Raw genomic sequence first — 21,499 nt, 5'->3', positions numbered from 1 at the left:
GAACTATAGAGATAGAAAGTAGATGAATGGTTGCTACGGCTTACAGTGGGGAGCAGAGGGAGGATGGAGAAATGATGACTAAAATGTACTTGTTGTCTTTTTGGGGTGATTAAAATATAGAACGTAATGTGGCAATTGCACAATTCTGTAAACAAACTTAAACCATTGTATTACATATTTCAATTGTTGAATTGTTTGGTATGTGAATCATATCTTAACAAAGCTCTTAAAAACTTCTAATCTCCATAAATTAGTCATGTGATATAAATTTTAATCTCTTAGTACTTTTAGAAAAATGGTTCAATGTAGCAGCATTTATCAATGTTGTTGCTGTTGATATTTTGGGTCAAGTCATTATTTGTTGGGTGGGGCAAGAGGCTGTTTTGTGTATTTCAGAATGCTATACCCTTGGCCTTTACCAACTAGATTTCACAGCATCCCTTCCCTCAGCTGTTATTACCAAACTGTTTCTAGACTTTGAAAAATGTCCCTTGGGGGTCAAAATCACCCCTAGTTGAGAACCATTGTATGCAATGTTTAACAGCAGTAATTGGGTTAAATCTGAAGCCTTCAGCTTCTATTAAGACTTTGTGAAAGGAAGATATCTTGGGCCCCTTCAAGCTGGGAACTGCTCAGGGCAAATCTGATTCTCATTCTATTTCAAAGTCATCCTTCTGCTCACTGAGATAGATGCACATTCTGATTGCCTACTTTTGGAAAGGCTTATCAGAAACTCAAAAGAAAGCAACCTTTTGCTTCTCACCTACCTGTGACTTGTAAGTCCTCTCCCTGCTTTGAGTTGTCCCCACCTTTCTGGATGGAACCAGTGTACTTCTTACATTTATTGATTGATGTCTCATGTCTCCCTAAAATGTATTAAACCAAGCTGTGCCCCAACCACCTTGGGCACATGTCATCAGTACTTCCTGAGGCTGTGTTGTGGATGCACGTCCTTAACTTTGGTGAATAAACCTCCTAAAATGATTGAGACTTGTCTCATCATGTTCCTCAATTGACATCTGGTAACCACAAAGGGATCCTGAGTGAAGGTGACCTGGCCTGCAGCAGCTTGCCTATTGGTGCTTGGTGCTGGCTTGGGCACCTTGTAGCCTAAACCAATAGGACGATTGCTGAAGTCCAGGACCTCTTTCCTCCAGGAATCCCTGATTTTCCAGCGTTTTTCAGTTGGGGGCTGAGGTTTAGTTGCTGTTTAAAAAACTCCTTTTTCAGGGGAGTTTCCACTCCCTTCGATCAAAAATGGTGAGCCTGTCTGCTTCTGCATCAGCAAAGAGCGCTTTTTCAGTTTCGGCCCTATCACTAGGTAAGAAAGCTGGTTTGGGATTCTGTCTTGCAAATTATTTTTAAATGACCAAAGTTAGCATTAAAAAACTTGACAACTTTATATTTCTAGGAGCTTAAACATTTGCCCTTATTTTTCACATTAAATCTAAAGAGTAGATTATTACTGTTACTTTCAACTTGTATCCTGGAACTAATGGAGAGCCCAGTTAGGAAAATGGTCTAAGTGCAATTATAACTGTCCACAGATGCGGCCCTCTCTGGGTCTCCATTTAACTATCATACTCAGCACTGTAACGTTAGTGAGTGTTCAATAGAATATTAAAATTACTCACTGCACATTTAGTAGAAGGTTTTCCTAAACAGAAGTATTCAGAGAAATGAAAGTGCATTTATCTTTTATCAATGTTAGATTGGAAGTAGAATAATTATTATTAATACCTATGCAAAGAAAAAGAAACCCAAACAAGATTTAATGGAATTAAAACAAAAATGTTTTACCTGAATTTAGTTGATTTTGGTAACTTAGCCATTACATTTCTCAATCTGTATTCAAGGACCTAAACACAAATTCTATTGATTGGAAGATGCAAAAGTTAATTTTCAAGCAAAGCAAGAAGGTGTGTGATTTATTCTACCACTATTTAAAACAAAGGTTAAAAAGGAACAAATGAAAAAAATTAACCATGTTGAAACCCCAGGAGAAAACTGAATTAGAACTGTGAATCCAGAAATGAGAAAAATGTGACAAATTGGACAAAAGAGTGTTGAATCAGTAACTCATAAAGGGAAATGCATCACTTTCACAAAGAGTTGCAGCAATAAGAGGGAGTAAGGAAAACCACATTCAATATAATGATAAAAAAACAGTTTTACACATGCATATTCATAAACACATATTACTCATCATTGAGTCGTAATACTCATTGTCATATGCTCTTTTCATATTATGAAAACTGGACATCTCACAGCAATGAACTTTTCCTCTGCAACAAAATGATGAATCCTTTCCATCACTGAGCCTACATGCTAATGAAGTATCCCCTGTGTCCTCAGGAACATCTCCAGGGATCAATATACAGTCTCTTACTTTGCATTGTGCCCTTCCACATTCTCCTAGATTAACCTGCACTTGCCCCACCCAATGCTTATTTTTCTTTTCCAACCTGCCCAATTCAAAGAAATGGTCATCATCAAAGTCATCACACCCTGATCTGTACACTTTTTTCTTTTTTTTCTCTCTTCTGGTACTAAATTCTACACTGGACTTTTTCATCTTGACATCCTGCCCTGTATGTCATGTAGCACCCCTCATCCCAAAAGCCAGATGACCTGGGCCATGAGTGAAGGAGACCAGGATGTTCCTAGACACAGAGCTATCTGTTGTGCAAATCCATTCTGGACCCTCTGTGCTTCAACATTGACCACTCAGACTGGCTCCTGTTTTTTTCCACTGGGAAATCCCAGGATGCTGATACAGAGGGAAGGAGAGGCTGAGGTAGCCCTCCATGTAGTGTGTGTGAGCACCTGAGTGCATGTGTGCTCCTGTGCCTGGGTGCCTCTCTGTTGCTATGTGGAGCATGTGAGGTAGGATGAGACCCTTGATAACTGAGGTAGCCAAACCATAAAGTTTTTTAAACTTTTATTTTAGGTTTAGGGGTACATGTGAAGGTTTGTTACTTAGGTGAACTCATGTCATGGGGATTTCTTGTACAAACTATTTCATCACTCAGGTTGTTGTGGGAATTAAGTGACAGGAGAGACAAATGGGTGGAACAGGAGGATTTTATTTAGGTGGCCACTGGCCCAGCAGATTAACATCCAAAGGCTGAGGCCTGAACAAAGACAGGTCTTGACTTTTATACATGCAACTGAAGGGAGTTGGCCAGCTAGTGGCGTGAAACCTGCAGGGCGGGCAAGCAAGCTTCACAGAAGCAGAACAAAGGCAGTTTGCCAAACAGCGAAATGTTTTACAACTCAGGCTTGTCTTGTGACCTTCACCATACAGCACAGCTGGAAAACAAGAACTTATAAAATCCTTGCAAACTTGCAGAAATAGTTACAAAAGTAGTTGTGAGAGCAGAACAAAGAATAATGGTATAGGAAAAGAATTTCAAAGGGGGAAACTGATAAGAAGAAACTGTTTTTCTTACACTTGCTTGGAAGAGGAGTGTTGGGAGAGTCTCTGGAGCTCATTCCTTTGGGCTCTGGCTTTTCAGATAGTGTTATCAAGGCCCACTAGGGCCCTGCCTATTGCTAGCCTTGGAGTGAGTCAGCCACGTATAGGAAAACTTGTTTTTCTCTTTTTAACTTCTGCTTCAAGGTATTAAAAGCCCAATACTCAATTGTTATCTTTTCTGCTCCTCTCCCTCCTCCCTCCCTGTGCCCTCAAGTAGACCCCAGTGTCTGTTTTTCCCTTCTTTGTGTTCATGAGTTCTCATCATTTAGCTCACACTTATAACTGAAAACGTGGTATTTGGATTTCTGTTGCTGGTTAGTTTGCTAAGGATAATGGTCTCCAGCTTCATCCATGTTCATGCAAAGGATATGATCTCATTCATTTGTTATGGCTGCACAGTATTCCATGGTATATATGGACCACATTTTATTTATCCGATCTGTCATTGATGGGCATTTAGGTTGATTCCATGTCTTTGCTATTGTGAATAAGGCTGCAATGAACATTCGCTTGCACGTGTCTTTGTGGTAGAATTATTTATCAAACCACTCTTCTCCACAGACATTCTTGTCTCACAAGGAATTTCTACAAGTCCTTGGAGTCGACAGGATTTAGACAAGCCTGTCTTACCATACCCCAGAACGGTGGGGAAAGTAGGGATGCACTCTCACCCGCTCAGAGTTGCAGTTGAAGGTTCAGAAGGGGCTGGAGTTCCTTTCACAACGAGGAAAGTCCATGGTAACTCCATGCAAAGGCAAAGTTGTTGGCAGGGCATGGTAAATGTTGTGTATATTTTGTGTTTGGGGGCGGGGGTAATTTTTATTCAGAGTGGCAAGCAAATGAAAGGTCCTTCATCTTCAAAGAAAGACCCACCTGCTTAAAATGTTTTATTAATATAACCTGCAGACTTCTGTCCCTGCCTTTGGGTATTTTCCTTGTTTTTCCTCCTGTCCCACTGTTGATACAATCACTTCTTTTTTTCTTTTGAGGAAATTAAAAAAGTAAACAGAGAGTTGGGTTGGCAGAAGATATTTTCATGTGTTACTTGGAACAGATTAACACATATCAGCTTCCCTGAATATCTCAAATTTCACACAGCTCAAGCCCGTCATCAAATTCTCCTTTAAATAATAAACGACTCCCTCCTTTCTTATTCCTGATCTCAGGAGCGCTGGGCCCTTCCCTCGGGGCTGGTTATACTTTCGCCATCTGCTGGTTGTTAATGGGACTGCACTTGCTGCTGTAAGCCGCAGTACCGTGGTTCTGTGCCCAAGTCCTCCTAGAAAACGGAGGCCTTGGTATTTGTGGACTAATTGAAGAAATACAGATATGCCATTCATCATTTAGAACACCAAGAGGGCCACCTGAGGTGTTACCTTTACTTTTAGGGGTATTTCTTAGAAGAGGATATGTTTCATATTTTGGCTCTCCAATTCTTCTTTATGCTGAATCTAAGGAAATATTCTTGAGTTCAGCTTCAAAAACAGCCCAGGTGAGGTTATAAATGCTGATGTGGAAATGTCAGAGTATGTGGTCAGCGTGACAACAATCTGGATAACCTGAAAATGTTCATGCTGCAAATGTTTAGAAAGGCTGTATAGCATTTAAAAAAAAATGCTTTCAATCGAGGTGCCAGAAACATGTGACCTAATGCTTGCAGGTGGGAATGGAGTGGATTTTGGTTTTGGAAACATATAAGACTAATTTTTATTTCTTTTTTTATAGAGACAGGGTCTTACCCTGTTTCCCAGGCTGAATCATAGCTCATTGCAGCCTCAAACTCCTGAGCTCAATAAATACTCCTGCCTCGGCCTCCAGAGTAGCTGAGACTACAGGCATATGCCACTGTGCTCAGCTAATTTCTTTTAAGTTTTTTGTAGCAATGGGGTCTTGCTTTGTTGCCCAGCTGGTCTCAAACTCCTGGCCTCAAGCAATCCTCCTTCCTTATCCTCTCAAAGTAGTGGGATTACCTCCCGAAGCATGGAGCCAACATGCCAGCCAGAAACCTAAATTTTCAATGTCCATACATGGACAGAAGTTGAGGTCTCGGAACCATACAAAGCAAGAGTGGGAAGTGAGATTTCCTCCATTAGGACAGAACTCTGAAGGTAAGACCAGAAAATTACCTGCATATTAGCACAGGATTGCAACAGGGAAATCTATCCCTTTCTGCCTGGTTTAGGTGTGAAGGCAGGAATCTCCTAAAGCATTAGCGCAGCCCTTTTCCAAACACAAAGTTGGGGCTCAAATTTTCACTTCCTTCTTTGTTCCGGAATTCCCTAGCTAAGAAATTAGCTTGCAGATTTTCCCAGACAAATATGCCTCTTTGGAATCTGAGCAGAAGCAAATATAAAACCTGGTATATAAAAATATACCAGGACACAATATACTCCATGTAAGGGTCAGCGGGAACAAAATAAATAGAATTAGAACCTCAGTAACCTGGGTTAATAAGAAGCCAATCTGAAAGAGAATATAAAATAAATGTTTAACATGATGAAAGACATAAGTAAAAAAGAGCATGACTTCCCGAGAATGAGTCCTTCCAGTAAACCTAAGAGTGTTTCAAGTAAAGAGAGCTCACCTGAAGTGAGGGCATCACATTCCAACTTGTCCCCTTGAACACAAATCTAACCCACTGATCTGGGATTGTGTTTCCTAATATTTGGACAACAGTAAGCACACAGTGGCATATTAGATTCCTAAGCCTAATCTCTGTTGTTTAATGTCTTGCTGATCAAACCTGTTTCAGTAATGCTGTGGGGCAGTGAGAATACCCCCACTCTTCTCCTCACAATCAGATTAAGCTGTGGTCCTGTGGCATCGAAGGCCGTCCACTGTGGCATTAGTACAGGTGTGATGCTGGAAAGAGCCGGTGGCTTTATCAACTAGTCCCTTCTGGGAAAGACTTTGAATGAGAGTACGCAACATTCTCGAACACAAAAAGTAAACATCATGGGAAATAGACTGGATACCTTATGATAGGTGATACATTTCAGCTTCCACTGATGGCTAATAGTCATATTCCTTTTGAGTCTCCTCTGAGGTGACAAGTAAATAATTCTTTACTTGTAAAAACACGTAATTTTTATAAATTATGGCACCCCATGGATATTTGCTGTTATCACTATTATCATTCTCATAGATGAAGATATTTCTATAGGAAGTGAGCCCTTGGATCATTCAGTATTTGAATTTAAAACTTTTATTGGTCATGACCTAGAGGCAAAGTCTAAAAATATTTCCAGAGAATGAGTATAATTTATTTCTAAGCTCAGATGTAATAACACAAATTATTAAGAAGTGTTTAATAAAAGCCACATCACAGAGAAACCTGATGACATTAGACTCTGCAAGACCATTTGGGGCCTGCCTGTCAATTTTCTAGCTTGTTGCTTTGCATCCCAGCTCAGCATCTGGGTTAAGCTTTAAATTCTTTATGGCCTTGCTGTGATTTTCTCCTTCTACCGGATCCCTATGGGTCACTGAGTAGGTGCCAGGCCCCTTGAGGGGCTGTGGGAAGACTGATGAGAGGCATTGCTCAGCCTCTCAGAGCAAAGTGGAGCTACAGGCATGGCCATAGGCAAGCATGCTGTCCCCAGCCACTAAGGGACAGAGCAGCAAGCCTCAGACAGACCTGAGAAGAGGGGGCATGACGGGCTGAATCGTGACTCCCAAAAGATGTTGAAGCCCTAATCTCCAGTACCTGTGAATAAGATCTTGTTTGGAAATAGTCTTTGCAAAAGATCAATTTAAGATAAGACCATTAGGGTGGGATCTAATCCAATATTACCACTATCCTTACAAAAAGAGGAAATTTGGACACAGAGCCAGACACATGGAGGGAAGATGGTTTCAAGACATAGGAAGAAGATGACCACCTTCAAGCCAAGGAATGCCCAAGGCTACCAGAAGCCAGAAAAGAGGCCAGGAACAGATTCTTCTACATCGCTGTCAGAAGGAACCAACCCTGCTAGCACCTTGATCTCGGACTTCCAGCCTCAGAACTGTGTGACATTGAATGTCCATTATCTGAGACACTCTGTCAGTGTCCTTTGTCACAGCAACCCCAGGGAACTCATACAGGAGGCAAGTGGCTTCCCGCACCATAGCTCTGTGGTTACTCCTGGGTGGGACCTGCTGTGTTGCTCTCAGAGGCTGCTTAAAAACAGCTGGCCCTGGGCCACTCTGCTGGGGCTCTTGCCTGAGGGAAGGACAGAACTTCAGGGTGAGTGGATAGATTTAATTTGTGCCATGTAAATCCCTTTGTAGGTGATCAGAAGGGGACACAAATATCTAAATATTTGTTTTTCTCTTTCTACAGTGTATTTATATGAAATATACAATTACTATACCCTCTCCAAGAAAGCACTTAATAGATGACCACTCCAGAAAAAGCGAGGTTTGTCCTGTGCTTTGTCCAGACTCCTCTTTCTGTCTGTTAGTGATGGTCACTGAATTCGCCCCAGAGATTAGTAAGCAACTCCTCTGTTCTCAAGGAAGGATTCATAAGTACATTCACTTCGGAGTATAAATGATTGGCTCTCAAATTCTAATGTTCACAGGAATTTCCTGGAATGTTTGCTAAAATGAAGACTCCCAGAGGCCTCCACAGATCTACAGAACCAGAATCTTTCATGATGGGACTCAGAAATCTCCAATCAATCATCCACCCTCCTCCTCCCTACCCCAGGATACTGATGCAGACAGCCTGGCCACCCCTTTTGGAGAAACACTATTGCAGATGACTGATTAAAGTGTATGGCTTTACCTCTCTTATATATGCATTTTGGGAAGCAATACAATTTCTGCAGGTTAAAGCCAAAGGACTGATGATCTAGCTGTGAAATGTTAGACTTCATTGAGTTGGGTGGTGGAGACACCTCCTCAACTAGCTCTTCAGCCTAGGCTGGGCTCGTTCCTCCAGTAAATGGTAAGTTACTGGGTCAGGGATGCTTCTCTGTCTTTCAACCCATGGGCCTTTATCATGCCTAAGTATATGGTATGGTCCCCTACAGCGGTGACTGTCAGTCTGGATCAGGTGGCAAAATGGGGAGCCATGACACTCTGTGAAGTATGATATAAAATATTGATATATTTAACTCCACTTAGAAAGCCATGCTGGGAGAAAATATGACTTTATTATTATATGTATGCAATGTAAAATAACAACCAAGAGAATATATGGAAAACAAGCTGTCATGTCAAACATGAGTGACTATTTCTGAACAGATCTATGGCTCATCTTTGCACATGGTGACTCATTTCCTCACAGGCCAGCAAGGAACAACAGGTGCCCAAACTGCATGAAATTTAAGGAAGGAAATTTTAAAGTGAAAAATTGAGACCCATTGATTTTATTTTTCTGTACATTGATAAATTGATATGTAGTGAAAGGACATCTCATACCCATTCCAGACGTGGAAAGGAAGTTAGTTTTGCTTGAGTAAACCTACTTCTTCAAGACTTGAAATTTTGTCCAAGGAGTCCCTAAATGGATGTTGTTCTTCTGCATGTGGGTGTGTGTGCATGTGAGGTTGTATATAAAAAATTGCCATCAAGTTTTTCCACTGACATAGAGTATTTTAAGGTTGCTATTTCAAGTTGGGCAAAGAAATTCTTACGCATGTGGTAAGCAGATATGTTTAAATGGTATGAAATTAAAATTTTAAAGAGGACATAGCATCTTTCATTTATGTACAGCTTCATACATTTCATTAATATTATTTTGATATGCTTTATATATTATAATTTTGTAGTTTATATTTTATGTCTATATATATATAATATTTACTTACCTACAATGCAGTTTACATTTTATATTTATATGCTACATATTTGATAGTAAAACAAATGTGGGTATGTTTTGGAGTAGATTGCAAGATTCAAATAAATGTTTCAGATAAAACTCTAGATCTTAAAGAAATACAACGTTTGCAATATGTGTCCTAGGGAGATAGCCGTTCACATACTACAATATAAAGATATGATTAAATTAAGCATAAAGCAAAAAGCAACAGGATAAATGTGAATAGGGCATAAATACAATTTTTTAGAAAAATAATATATATACATCAGAAAATGATTATTTTGTGGTATAATTGTATAATTTTAATTTTCTTCTACATGCCAAATTTTTATGTCCATATTTTCCACAAAGAACATGTGTATTACTTATACAATCAGGAAAAAAATATGATTCCCTGCCAAATTTTCCATGCAGTTTCATATTACTGTGTTTAATTACATTTGTACATCCATTTTCTACATGATGCTAGAAGCTCCTGGTAAAACCATAAACAGAGATTTTCAGGTTTCAACAACTCCTCCTGCTAAGGGAAAGCCATATTTTTTTATCTTCAAGTCTGTTATTACGTTCCTACTTAAAATCTGGCTCACAAATTCTATTCCCATTATTACCACCAAACACTCCTCTAGCTAAAAGAACAATCGTATATGCATGACTCTTTCATTATATAGTAAGTGCTTGATGTTAATTCCAAAGAACTTTTCAAGACAGTCTTGGAAGTATTTGCTCTAGTGTTTTGAAGTAACAAAATGATCCTTCTTAAGCCTTTTGCATTGAGACAGGACAGCAGAGTTCAAGGAGATGTGTCTCTTGGCAAGGTTTGAAATGCAAGCTCACCAAAAGGATAAAGAGTAGTTAGTAAATTAAAATCCCCCAAAATCCTGGTGCCTGCTTGTCTTGCAGGTGCCAGGTCCCAATTCTCTGCACCCAGGGAACTTGCTAGAAGCTGTAGCAGTGGCCACATTTGACTGAACTGTTATAAGGAAGGTGCAAACAAGAATAGCCCCCATTTTAGGAAAGAGTGCTAAAAGAAACTGGAAAAACAAATTATTTTTTACTTCCTCTTGGGACTTTCATTAAAAGTGTTTATTCTTGGATGAAGGGGATTACGGGAAAAGGTATTTCAGATGTTGGTTCACGGCTGGATCCTGAGATGCTGGCTCTCAACGTGTGATGAAATAGTTGTGTAACGTGCACTTTTGTAACAGCTGTTTAATCTCCCCTAGTTGGAGATTTTGCTAACTAAAAACAGCCTTCCTTATTGGTATTCTTGAGTATTGTTTTGACAGTCTTTGCTTAACATTTTCTCTCTCTAAATTATTTTAGCATGGTTGTTCTCAGCAGTGCTTTACAGGATGAGAGAGATGACATGAGTTTCTCTTGTTCAGAAAGCATGAATTCAAACACAAAGCAGGGGTGAGTTTCCAGGAGGTGAAGAGCTGGAGACCAAGCATTGTCCTACTTAGCAGTAGAGGACAGACCACCCCTTTATCTCTGGGCACTGATTCATACAGTACCCCTGCATGACCTCTCCATTGCAATATGGCTAGATGGTATGCTGGCACATTGGCCTGAAGTTTACAGCAATGTCAGCACTGCCACTGTGATCTAGGACTGATCCTTTGACAAAATTAGAATCTCCCAAGAAGGTGAGGAGAGGGAGCCAACTACCACTGAATAACATGAGAGGCTTCATGCAGGGTACATAATCTACATCATTTCTTCAATCCTCTCAACTTGACTTTGAGGTCCACACTACAGGTTGTATTAGTGCATTCTTATGCTGATATAAAAATACTACCTGAGACTGGGTAATTTATAAAGAAAGGAAGTTTAATTGACTCACAGTTCCACATGGCTGGGGAGGCCTCAGGAAACTTGCAATCATGGCAGAAAGCAAAGGGGAAGCAAGGCACATCTCACAAGGCAGGAGGAGAGAGACAGAATGAGGGAACAAGGAAGTGCCGCACTTGTAAAAGTATCAGATCTCACGAGAACACACTCACTATCATGAGAACAGCAAAGGGGAAATCTGCCTCCATGATCCAATCATGTCCCACCAGGTTCCTCCCTGGACATGTGGGGATTATAATTTGAGATGAGATTTGGGTGGGGACACGGAGCCAAACAATATCACAGGTGAATAAACCAAGGCTCAGAGAGGTTAAGGAAATTACCCAAGTTCATCAGGTTAGTAGGTGGCAGAAATGGAATTCAACCTAGGATGTCTTGCTATAAGGCCTGAGCTATTTTCCATATACTATGCTATCTTATTGTTTTTTTTTTAACTTGCCTTTTAAATAGAAATAGAAGGAAACTAAGAAAAAAATAAACAGATGAGAAAGTAGCTCACTGGGCAAAATGGTTAGTTGGTTTTTTTTCATGTAAAGATCTACTTCTGATGTGTTCTCTTTGTGCTTTTAGAGATAAGAGTCTTACAATGGTATGAACAAATTGATCATGCCTGTGCCCAAACTATGAGCCAGTCCAAGAATAAAAGCAGTATGATTTTCTCCTCATCTGTCTGTAATGATGGCGGGATGATCTGCCCAATCCATACCTCATGGAGCACTGAAATGCTCTCCTGAGACTTGGCATGAAACCAGAGGTTTGTCGATTACCAAGTTCCAGAATTATTGCTATCATCACTGTTTTTTCATAAAGTCTGGCCTTCGTAAAGGTGCAGTGAGAAAGGCAGCCAGAATTTCTTCACAACTTTAAAGTGACGGAAATCATTAAATTGGTTCCTTTAGGCAAGTGGTCCTAATTGATCAGGACTCAAAATATACAGCCTGGATTTTTTCAGTTGACCAAATATGCAAGTAATTAATTTTTCTTTATCTTAGAGCCAAAATAACTAGAATAGGGTTGAACAGAAAAATTTAGTGGTTCTGAGTTGCTTGACAAGCCACAGTCCTCCATGAGAATCAGAGAGTCTGTGAGCAGGCTCTTGACTTACCCTTTAGGACCGTACCTTAGTCCCAGCAAATCTTTCCTCTGTAGGATCTTGGGTAGAATCCACATGTGAGACATATATGTTTAACAAGTGTGGGTCCTGGGAGCCAAGGAAGGGTATGGAAGGATACTGCCTGTCTCTGTGAGATACAGAATAAAGAAAAAGGAAGTTGAACAGGAGACAGAGAGAAGAGAATTCTAAGTTGTGGGTGGAGAGAAGGAGCCCTGTTCAAAAGGAAAATTTGGAATCCAGGAGAAATAAAACCAAGCTAGGGGTTTTCAAATAATCCAGAGACAGTCCATGGAAATTGATTGAGGCAGTGAAGACTGGTATAGTGGGTTGGATAATGGCCCCCAAAAGTTCATGTTCATCTGGAATCTCAGAATACGACCTTATTTGGAAATAGGTCTTTGCAGGTGCAATTAGTTAAGGATGGAGATGAGAGGGTACTGGATTGCGATTGGCCCTAAATTCATGACTGGTATCTGTAGATCAGAGAACACAGAGAAGTACACAGAGAAGAAGGCCATGGGAAGATGGAGACAGAGAATGCAGGGGTGCAGCCACAAGCCAAGGAATGACAGGAATGCTCACAGCAACCAGAAGCTGGAAGGAGCAAAGAAAAACCTTTTCCTAGAGACATCAGAGGGAGTATGGCCCAGCCGGCACCTTGATTTGGGACTTTAGGTCTAGAGGACTATAAAAGAATAAATTTGTGCTGTCTTAAGCTACCAGATTTATGGTTATTTAAAGAGAGAGCTTTTCATGGAAGCCAGCAGAGAATATAGGAGCCAGAAGCTCTTTAGACTTGGAGTCTGTTCAGGCATCATACTGGCCAGAAAGAAGACTGCAGGAGGAACAGAAGGATTGAAGGACTTGATTAGAGAAGGACATCCACCAGTAATACGTTCTCCATATTCCCTGAAATTTCCTGGAGGAGCCTCTCAGACATAGGTAGACTCAAGGAAGAGTTAAAACTTGAAGATGTTTTATGATGGTTTTACCTGCTGTGTTTTCACATTAAGTACCCCACCAGAAAATGAGAAAAGACCTACCATGAGCCATACATAGCTTGACCACAATGTCAGGAAGGGATCATGGTTGAAGAATTTTAGCAACTCTTTATTTTGAAATAAGTTAAAGTTATTAAACCCATTGACACTAAATTTTGGCATTTCCTGACCAGAATACAATGATCAAAATTGGAATTTAACAGTGACACCATCCTTAACTAATCCATTGTCCATATTTAAATTTTGTGAGTCGTCCATATTTAAATTTTGTGAGTCTTCCAAATAATTTCATCTGTAACTAGTTTTCTGCTGGTCCAGAGTAGAATCCAGCATCGTGTATTGCATTTGGCTCTCCCATCCCCTGGGTCTCCTTAATTCCAAAATAATTCTTCAGCCTTTTCCATGTTTTATTGACCTTTATAGTTTTGAAGAATATGGGCCGTTACCTTGTGGTATGCCCTTCAACTTGGGGTTCTCAGCTATTTCTTCGTGGTTAGATTCAGGTTATGCATTATTGGCAGAAAATCATAGAAATAATGTTGTGTTCTTTTCAGTGCATCATATCAGGAGGTACATGATGTCAGCTTGTCCTAATATTTTTATGTTAACTTTTATCATTATATTAAAAGGGTGTTCACTCTGTATCTCCCTGTTAAATTACTGTGCTTCTCTATGCTTAGAAATCTAGAAGAAATTTCCCACCACGTGCAGAAATATGAACTACACACAGCAGATTTGCAACCTCTACAAGAAGATGGCAGAAGACATGAACAATGAATTGGAGAGAATCATTTCCTTTTACCAAAAGGAGATTCTCTTCTATGAGGAAGAGCTCAAGAAAGCTGGGCAGCAGTTCTGCTAACTGAGATAAAGCTCCATGAGCTAAGACAACAAAACGATGGCAACAGGCAAATCATGGCTGACGTGGAGTTCAAGTTCCAGCCTTTCCCAAGCAGCCCCTTTGCTCCTGCTGCTCCAGGCACAGCTCACAAAGGAGTGGAAGTACTAGGGGCCCCCTGGGTCATCAGGTTCCCAGCAAGGAGGAGGCAGGTGCTGTGAGGCTCAGGGATCCAGGGGTACCTGCAGGTTTCACTCAGAGTTTATGATTTGTTTGTTTTCGTCCTTAAAAGTAATTTTCATTCATCTTCTAGTTAAGCTACTGTTATTTAAGTGATGTGCAATTTCTCTTTCTGAAGTTTTATAGCATTATAATTTCTAAAATTGTATTTTTAAATATACATTTATTTAAAATAGCTCTTATGAATACATTATTTCCAAATCATTGGACCCTCTAAAATTATATGCATAAGTATTATATTTTGATTTAAATAACAGGTCCACTATGATTTAAACTATCGTCAAAATTGGACATGAATAGAAACATGGAAAACAATAAAGTTCATTTCTGTAAGCTATTATTATAAATCTGTACAAGTAATGTAATATTTAGCTGAATAAATTTTCACTGGTTTTTAAAAAACAATGCCAAAAAATACTAGACAACAGCAACACACCATTGAAACTTCATACTATTTTTATTAGATTAGTTCTAAGTTCAATTTAAGACAAATTTAGGGGAGTTGAAATTTTACAACAATTTGTTTCTTGTCTTGTTTTTTGAACCTTTGATATTTTTTAAAAGATATTGTTTTTTCTCTAAATGTTTCTAAATTTTGGCAGCCAAAATAAAAGTTTTCCTTCGATGGCAAACCCACACACACATATTCTCACACAGGCACACACATGGGGCCAGCTTGAAGGTGACACACAGTGACACGGGAGCATGGCTCTGCACGGAAAGGGATCCCATAACCAGACTCAGCAAAGAAGACCCTGACAGGAAGAGGAGGGTGTGCTGACTGTGAAGAGCTGAGGCGGAGGCTGGTGCAGGGGTAGGGTGTTTCTGTCTGGATCCCAGGAAGGAGCAGGTCCACATCAGGGCACACAGGGGTGCATCCGCAGGGAACCCCTGCACAATCTGCATGTTAACCCCAACCTGGGTCCATGTGAACTGTCTGCTAAAAAGGTATGAATTGCATACACAGTACTTGTATTAACAAAATCAAAAATATTTAAAGTATATATAAGAAGAGACAACATGGAAGAAGAGACAGCAGAGTACAGGAGAGAGGGAAGGAGGTGGAGAGGAGGGGAGGAGAGAAGAGGAGAGAGTAGTGGAGGAGGAGAGAGGAGGGGAGGGCAGAGGGGAGGGGAGAGGAGAGGGGAGGAGTGGAGGGGAGGAGGGGAGAGGGGAGAGTAGAGAGGAGGGGGGGGAGAAGAGTGGAGGAGGGGAGAGGAGGGGAGAGGAGAGGAGAGGAGGGGAGAGGAGGGGAGAGGAGGGAAGAAGAGAGAGGGGAGAGGGGAGGGGGAGAGAAGGGGAGGAGAGGAGGGGAGAAGAGGGGAGGAGGGGAGAGGAGAGAGGGGAGAAGAGAAGGGGAGAGGAGGGGAAAGGAGGGGAGGAGAGGAGGGGAGGAAGGGAGAGAAGGGGAGAGAAGGAGGAGGAGGGAAAAGGAGGGGAGAGGAGGGGAGAGAAGGGGGGATGAGGGTAAAGGAGGAGAAAAGGGGAGGAGAGAGGAGGAGAGGAAGGTAGGAGTGGGGACGGGAGGGAGGAAGGGAGGAGGGGAGAAAAGAGGAGGGGAGAGGAGGGGAGGAGGGAAGGGGGAGAGGAGAGGAGAGGGGAGAGGAGAGAGGAGAGGAGAGAGGAGAGGAGAGAGGAGGGGAGGAGGGGAGAGGAGAAAGGAAGGGAGGAGAGGAGGGGGAGAGGAGGGAAGGAGGGGAGAGGAGGGGAGGAGGGGAGAGGAGGGGAGGAGGGGAGAGGAGGTGAGAAAGGGATAATGGGAGAAGGGGAGAGGAGAGAGGAAGGGAGGAGGGAGTTAAGGAGAGGAGGGGAGGGCAGAGGGGAGCAGACAGGAAAGGGGAGGAGTGGAGGGGAGGAGGGGAGAGGAGGGGAGGAGGGGAGAGGAGGGGAGGAGGGGAGAGGAGGGGAGGAGGGGAGAGGAGGGGAGGAGGGGAGAGGAGGGGAGGAGGGGAGAGGAGAGAGAGGAGAGGGGAGGAGGGGAGAGGAGACAGGGGAGAGGGGAGGGGGAGAGGAGGGGAGGAGATGAGGGGAGAAGAGGGGAGAGGAGAGAGGATGGAGGAGGGGTGAGGAGGGGAGGTGGGAAGCGGGAGAGGAGAGGGGAGGGGAGGAAGGGAGAGGAGAAAGGAAGGGAGGAGGAGAGAGGGGGAAAAGAAAGGAGAGAGGAAGGGAGAGGAGAGAGGAGGGGAGGCGAGAAGGGAAGGGAGGAGATGAGAAGGGAGAGAAGGGAAGAAGAGAGGAGAGAGGAGGAAAGAGGAGAGAAGTGGAGAGGAGAAGCGTGGAGAGGGGAGTAGAGGGGAGAGGAAGGGAGAGGAGAAGGGAGAAGGGAGGAGAAGGGAGAGGGGAGAAGCTGAGGGGAGCAGGGAGCAGCTCCTCTCTGCTTCTTCAAATTCTGCTTTCGAAGGAGGGAATGAGTACGTGTCCTTTGAGATTTTTGTGGATTCCTCTCTACATGTGTGCTTTTGCATCTTCCTATTTCACTCAGCAAAATATCCTGGATCTTCCTCGGGTCCCTGGTTGTAACTCTGTTTCACTCATTTTAGTGCCAGGTTGGTATTCTAGGCATTATTGTCATTTCTTCAACCCATTTTGATCCTTTTAAAAGACCAACCAGTTGCCCTTGCAGAGTTGGGGTCCTGCTGCCCTGCAAGGGATCTGACTTCTCCTGGGAGGGCCACTTCCACTGCCCCTCTATGTCCTGTGAGGGTCTGGAACCCTGACACCCTTAGGACCCCAGACTGGCCCCAGCTGACAGTTCTCTGGCTTCTCTCTCAGATCAAGATTCTGAGACTAATTGCTCCCGGCAGAGTCCAGGGCTGCATGAGGAGGCTCTGAGCCTGACTCTGCCAGGGAAGAGGTTTAGTGGAATCCAGGCTGAGAAGGACCTGCCCCTCTGCAGGTGCAGACTTCTGAAGATGACTCAGTGGATTGGAGACTGTCCCCAGGGCCACCTTGGGAGGCATGTACTGAAGACAGCAGGACCATACAAGGGAAAGAGCCAGGGTCAACCTGACACCCCCGATGCAGAGTCCTGCTCACCCAGGACACTTGGATGGAACAGGGACAAACCTGCTTTACAGAATAGCCGTGACATTTTAGACCCCGTCAGTTCCACTTATTTCTCCTGGGTTCTTACATTGCAAATCCAGGTCTCTCAGCTTGTACCTTTGGGGAGACCTTTCAGTCCTCTCCCCGTTTGCTGACATTGACTAAACCCAAAGAAGAGAGGGGGCCTCAGAGGAGGATCCCTGGGACCTTGGTGGGCAGGACCCAGCTTCCCTGTGCAGAAGGAAACTTGAAATCAGGAGACTGAGCCTCACCCAGGGACGGGCCCCACCACTGTCCCCTGAGAGGCCCTTGTGGACAGGAAGGGACAGGGCATGGGCCCACTTGGACCCTCTGGTTTGCTGTGGGGCCAGCTGGGCCTGGTGTGGCCGAGCTCCAGGGTGCCATCAGCCATTTCCAGGTCCCTCATGACCTGGGCAGAGACTATCACCTCTCTCTGCACAGTTAGCAGAGCAAAGTCAGGGACACTGTTTCTAGAACCTGGCTGGCTCCCCTTCCCCAGCACAACTGATTGTCTATCCTGGTTTCCAGGCACTTGTGAGCATTAGAGACAGAACACTCCACAGGGTTCCGAGTAGGCAGTTGTGGCCCACAGGCCACTGGCAAGCAAAGGCAGAGCCACAGAGGGGCTGCTGGTCCCCAAATGTCTCTCCAGCTGCTCTGGAGCTGCTGGGGCTACAGTGCTGGTGAAGGCTGAGATCATGAGATAAGCCCCAGGGGTCCCTGGGAGATCCTGGTTTGTACTGCTGTGTGGTCTTAATTATTAAGAAACAAGGCACTTTAGGAAGAGGAAAAGAGCTGAACAAAAAGTGTTCTCTTCAGGAGGTCCATGTAGAAGACAGGCAGAACACTGGGCTAAAGACACAGACCCAGGAAGCCCTCAAGTAGTCCTTGAGGGAAGCCAGACCTTAAATGTTACAATCCCCCTGCTTGTCAATCATTCATACTAACCTGAGCAGGTCTTCCCTGCAGGACACAGGAGGCTTTCTGGAAAAAAGTATGGAAAAGTGAGTCTCCTAAATGTTCTCAAGTGACTGATTCAGGACACATCTTAAAAGGATCGAAGAAGGATGGAGAAAAACTTCAGAAGGAAATAACAGTTTGAATGAAAACACTCATTTAGCAGAAAGTCCAGAAGTGCTCAACCAAGAAATTGCAAGATGGAAGCAGACAGTACAGGAAAGGAAGGAGAGAAAGAAAAGCTGGAAACCTTTGAATGCACAAATAAAACAGGTCATGAAAGATACCATGAGCCAATTAAAATCTATGGCTGAAAACCTGCTGGACACCATGCAGTTGGGAGATTTCTCCAGGGACCACAGTGGCGAGGACTCGAAAGTACAGCTAAAGAGGAAAGCAGAAAATGAAGACTACCTGCCCCAGCCCCTCCCACCCAACTATCAGTCAGAAGGTGATCTGAAGAGTGTCGTGGGTGATGGTGACTTAAATGTGTCTGTGAAAGTCAAGAAAAATCAAGAAATAGCTTGACAATTGTGGGGAAAAAATGCAATGAATGAAGAGCTCACAGGACAAATCAAACATCTCCAAACTGAGAAAGCGTCTTTGCAGTTTGAAAATTCCCAACTTGCAGGTAGGATCCAGAACCTGCCGCTGAAGCTTCAAATCCTACCTGAATCACATCAAGAACACACAGCGCAACTTCAGAGAAGATCACCTGAGGTGGAAACGCACAGGTTAGAAATGAAGAAGAAACTTCTGAGCGCGTGTAGAAACATGAATACACACAGCAGATTCGCAGCCTCTACAAGGAGATGGCTGAAAATATCAGCAAAGAATTGGAAAGAATCACTTCCTTCTATCACAAGGAGATTCTTGCCTGTGTGGAAAGAGCTCAGGAAAGCTGGAGGGCAGTTCTGTCCACTGACAGAAAGCTCCAGGAGCTAAGGAAAGAAGATGATTGCAGTAGGCAGATCCTGGCTGACATGGAGTTCAATTTCCTGCCTTTTCCTAGGGGTTCTTTGCTCCTGCTGCTTCAGGTACAGCCAACAGAGGCCCACAAGGACCAGAGGTCCCCTGAGTCATCAGGTTCCCAGCAAGGAGGAGTGAGGTGCTGTGAGGCTCAGGGATTCAGGGCCAGCAGGTTTCACTCAGCTCTCCCAGCAGCAGGGCCCTCAACACCCACAGCCACAGTGAGACACAGCAGCCTGAGCTATCTCTTTAAAGTTATCTTGATTTATCTATTTTTAGTTTAGCTACTGTTATTTAACTGCTTTTATTCAAATAGATATAGCATTATAATTTCTGTTTGTGTTTTTCATGGAAAATTTTATTTCATTCAATTCTTATGACTATTTTATTTCCATGTCTTTGGACCCCCCCAGGATTATATAGTATAAGTATTATGTTTTAATTTAAAGGAAAGATTCACTATTACTGAAGCCATAATTTAAGTTTAACCAGAGATATCTGAAGCAATAAAGGCCAATTTCTGTATGCTATGAACTGTTATTAGAAATTTGCATAAGTAACTTAATATTTACCTGAAGAAATTTAGATTGGTTTTATACAACAATAAAAAATCTTCAACAACACCACCACTCAAACTTTTAAAATTTGTTTTATGAATTTAGCCCTCAACTCATAGATTTATTTACAGGACCTGACATTTTGCAATAATTTGTTTTCTGTTTTATCGTTTTTAAAACCTTTGTTATCGGGGCGATCATGGTGGATGGGAGACAGGACTAGATTGCAGCTCCCACTCGGATGGACAGAGCAGCCTGTGGAGGCTTGCGTTGTGAACTTTTGCTCCACAATGACCGCAGGAATACATTAGGAAAGCCAAGAGAACCCACAGAACCTCTGAAGAAAACAAATTGCTACTGCAGGACCCAGTAGACACCCCAAATACTGTGAGTGCCCAAACTGTGGAAGTGAAAAAGGGAGATCATCCACCCCCAAACACAGACCCCCACTGGGGAGTGTGAAGGTCTAGATTATGGGAGAAGATTCTGACCTTACCTGGAGGTGAGTCAATTTAGGCAGCCAAGCAAAATACAGGGGTAGAGGAAGCAGCAGGAAAAGCCCTGTGGACTCACTAGATCCCCTAGCAAGCCATTTCTGCCTTGCCTCACATGGGTCCTTGAGGAGGGCTGCCAGAGGCACTGGCAAAAAACCACAGGGAGAAGGAAACCTTCAGCTGAACTTTGTAACAATTCCAACAGAATGAGAAGTCTCCTGGCCAGACTCGGGGGAGGGCATGAAACCAGTGTGCACACTCCACTGGTGGGGGAAGAACGAAAGCCCCACTTGCTTTTGCAGCTGGGAGGTGGGTAGCCTGGGGCAAGTTCTCAGCCCTGCTCGCCCACTGCCTGGAAATAGACTCAGTGCTGTTGCGGGGAGGCATGGTGGGAGTGAGACCGGCCTTTTGGGGTGCGTGGGAGCTGGGTGAGGCCTGTGACTGTTGGCTTTCCCCCACTTTCCTAAAAACCTGCATGACACAGTAGAGGCAGCCATAATCCTCCCAGGAACATAACTCCATTGACCTGGGAACCACACCCCCATCCCCCACAGCAGCCACAGCAAGCCTTGCCCAAGGAGAGTCTGAGCTCAGAAACACCTAGCCCTGCCCCCACCTAATGGTTCTTCCCTACCCATGCTGGTAACTGAAGACAGAAGGCATATACTCCTGGGAGTTCTAGGGCCCTGCCCACTGCCTGTTCCTCTCCACACTACCACAGCTGATGATCTCTGAAAAGTGTCACCTCCCAGCAGGAGGCCAACCAGCACCAAAATAGTGGATTAATCACAGCTAAGAACCTTCGCAGAGTCCATTTCACCCCTCTGCTACCTCCACTGTGGAGCAGGTGCTAGTATCCATGACTGAGAAACCCACAGATTGTTCACATTGCAGGATTCTGTGCAGACAACCCCCAGTACCAACCCAGAGCCTGGGAGATGCTGGGTGGCTAGATCCAGAAGAGAGATAACAATCACTACAGCTTGACTCTCAGGAAGCCACATCCCTAGAAAAATAGGGAGAGTATCACATCAAGGAAACACCCCGTGGGACAAAAGAACCTGAACAACAGCCTTGAGGCCCAGACCTTCCCTCTGACAGAGTCTACCCAAATGAGAAGGA

General features: G+C 43.4%; 1 long non-coding RNA gene across 1 annotated transcript; it reads right to left on the bottom strand.

Moving 5' to 3' along the window:
• Positions 1-14,772: 14,772 nt before the first annotated feature.
• LOC129022560 (uncharacterized) lies at positions 14,773-17,926 on the bottom strand. The gene is made up of 3 exons (XR_008496465.2): positions 17,722-17,926; positions 17,468-17,610; positions 14,773-15,274 (listed from the first exon to the last, which is right to left on the bottom strand). It is a non-coding gene; the product is annotated as an uncharacterized LOC129022560 (long non-coding RNA).
• Positions 17,927-21,499: the final 3,573 nt, after the last annotated feature.

This window comes from Pongo pygmaeus, chromosome 22, assembly GCF_028885625.2.
Source record: "Pongo pygmaeus isolate AG05252 chromosome 22, NHGRI_mPonPyg2-v2.0_pri, whole genome shotgun sequence".
Taxonomy (NCBI): Eukaryota; Metazoa; Chordata; class Mammalia; order Primates; family Hominidae; genus Pongo; species Pongo pygmaeus.
This window is presented reverse-complemented; position numbering and strand designations above follow the sequence as displayed.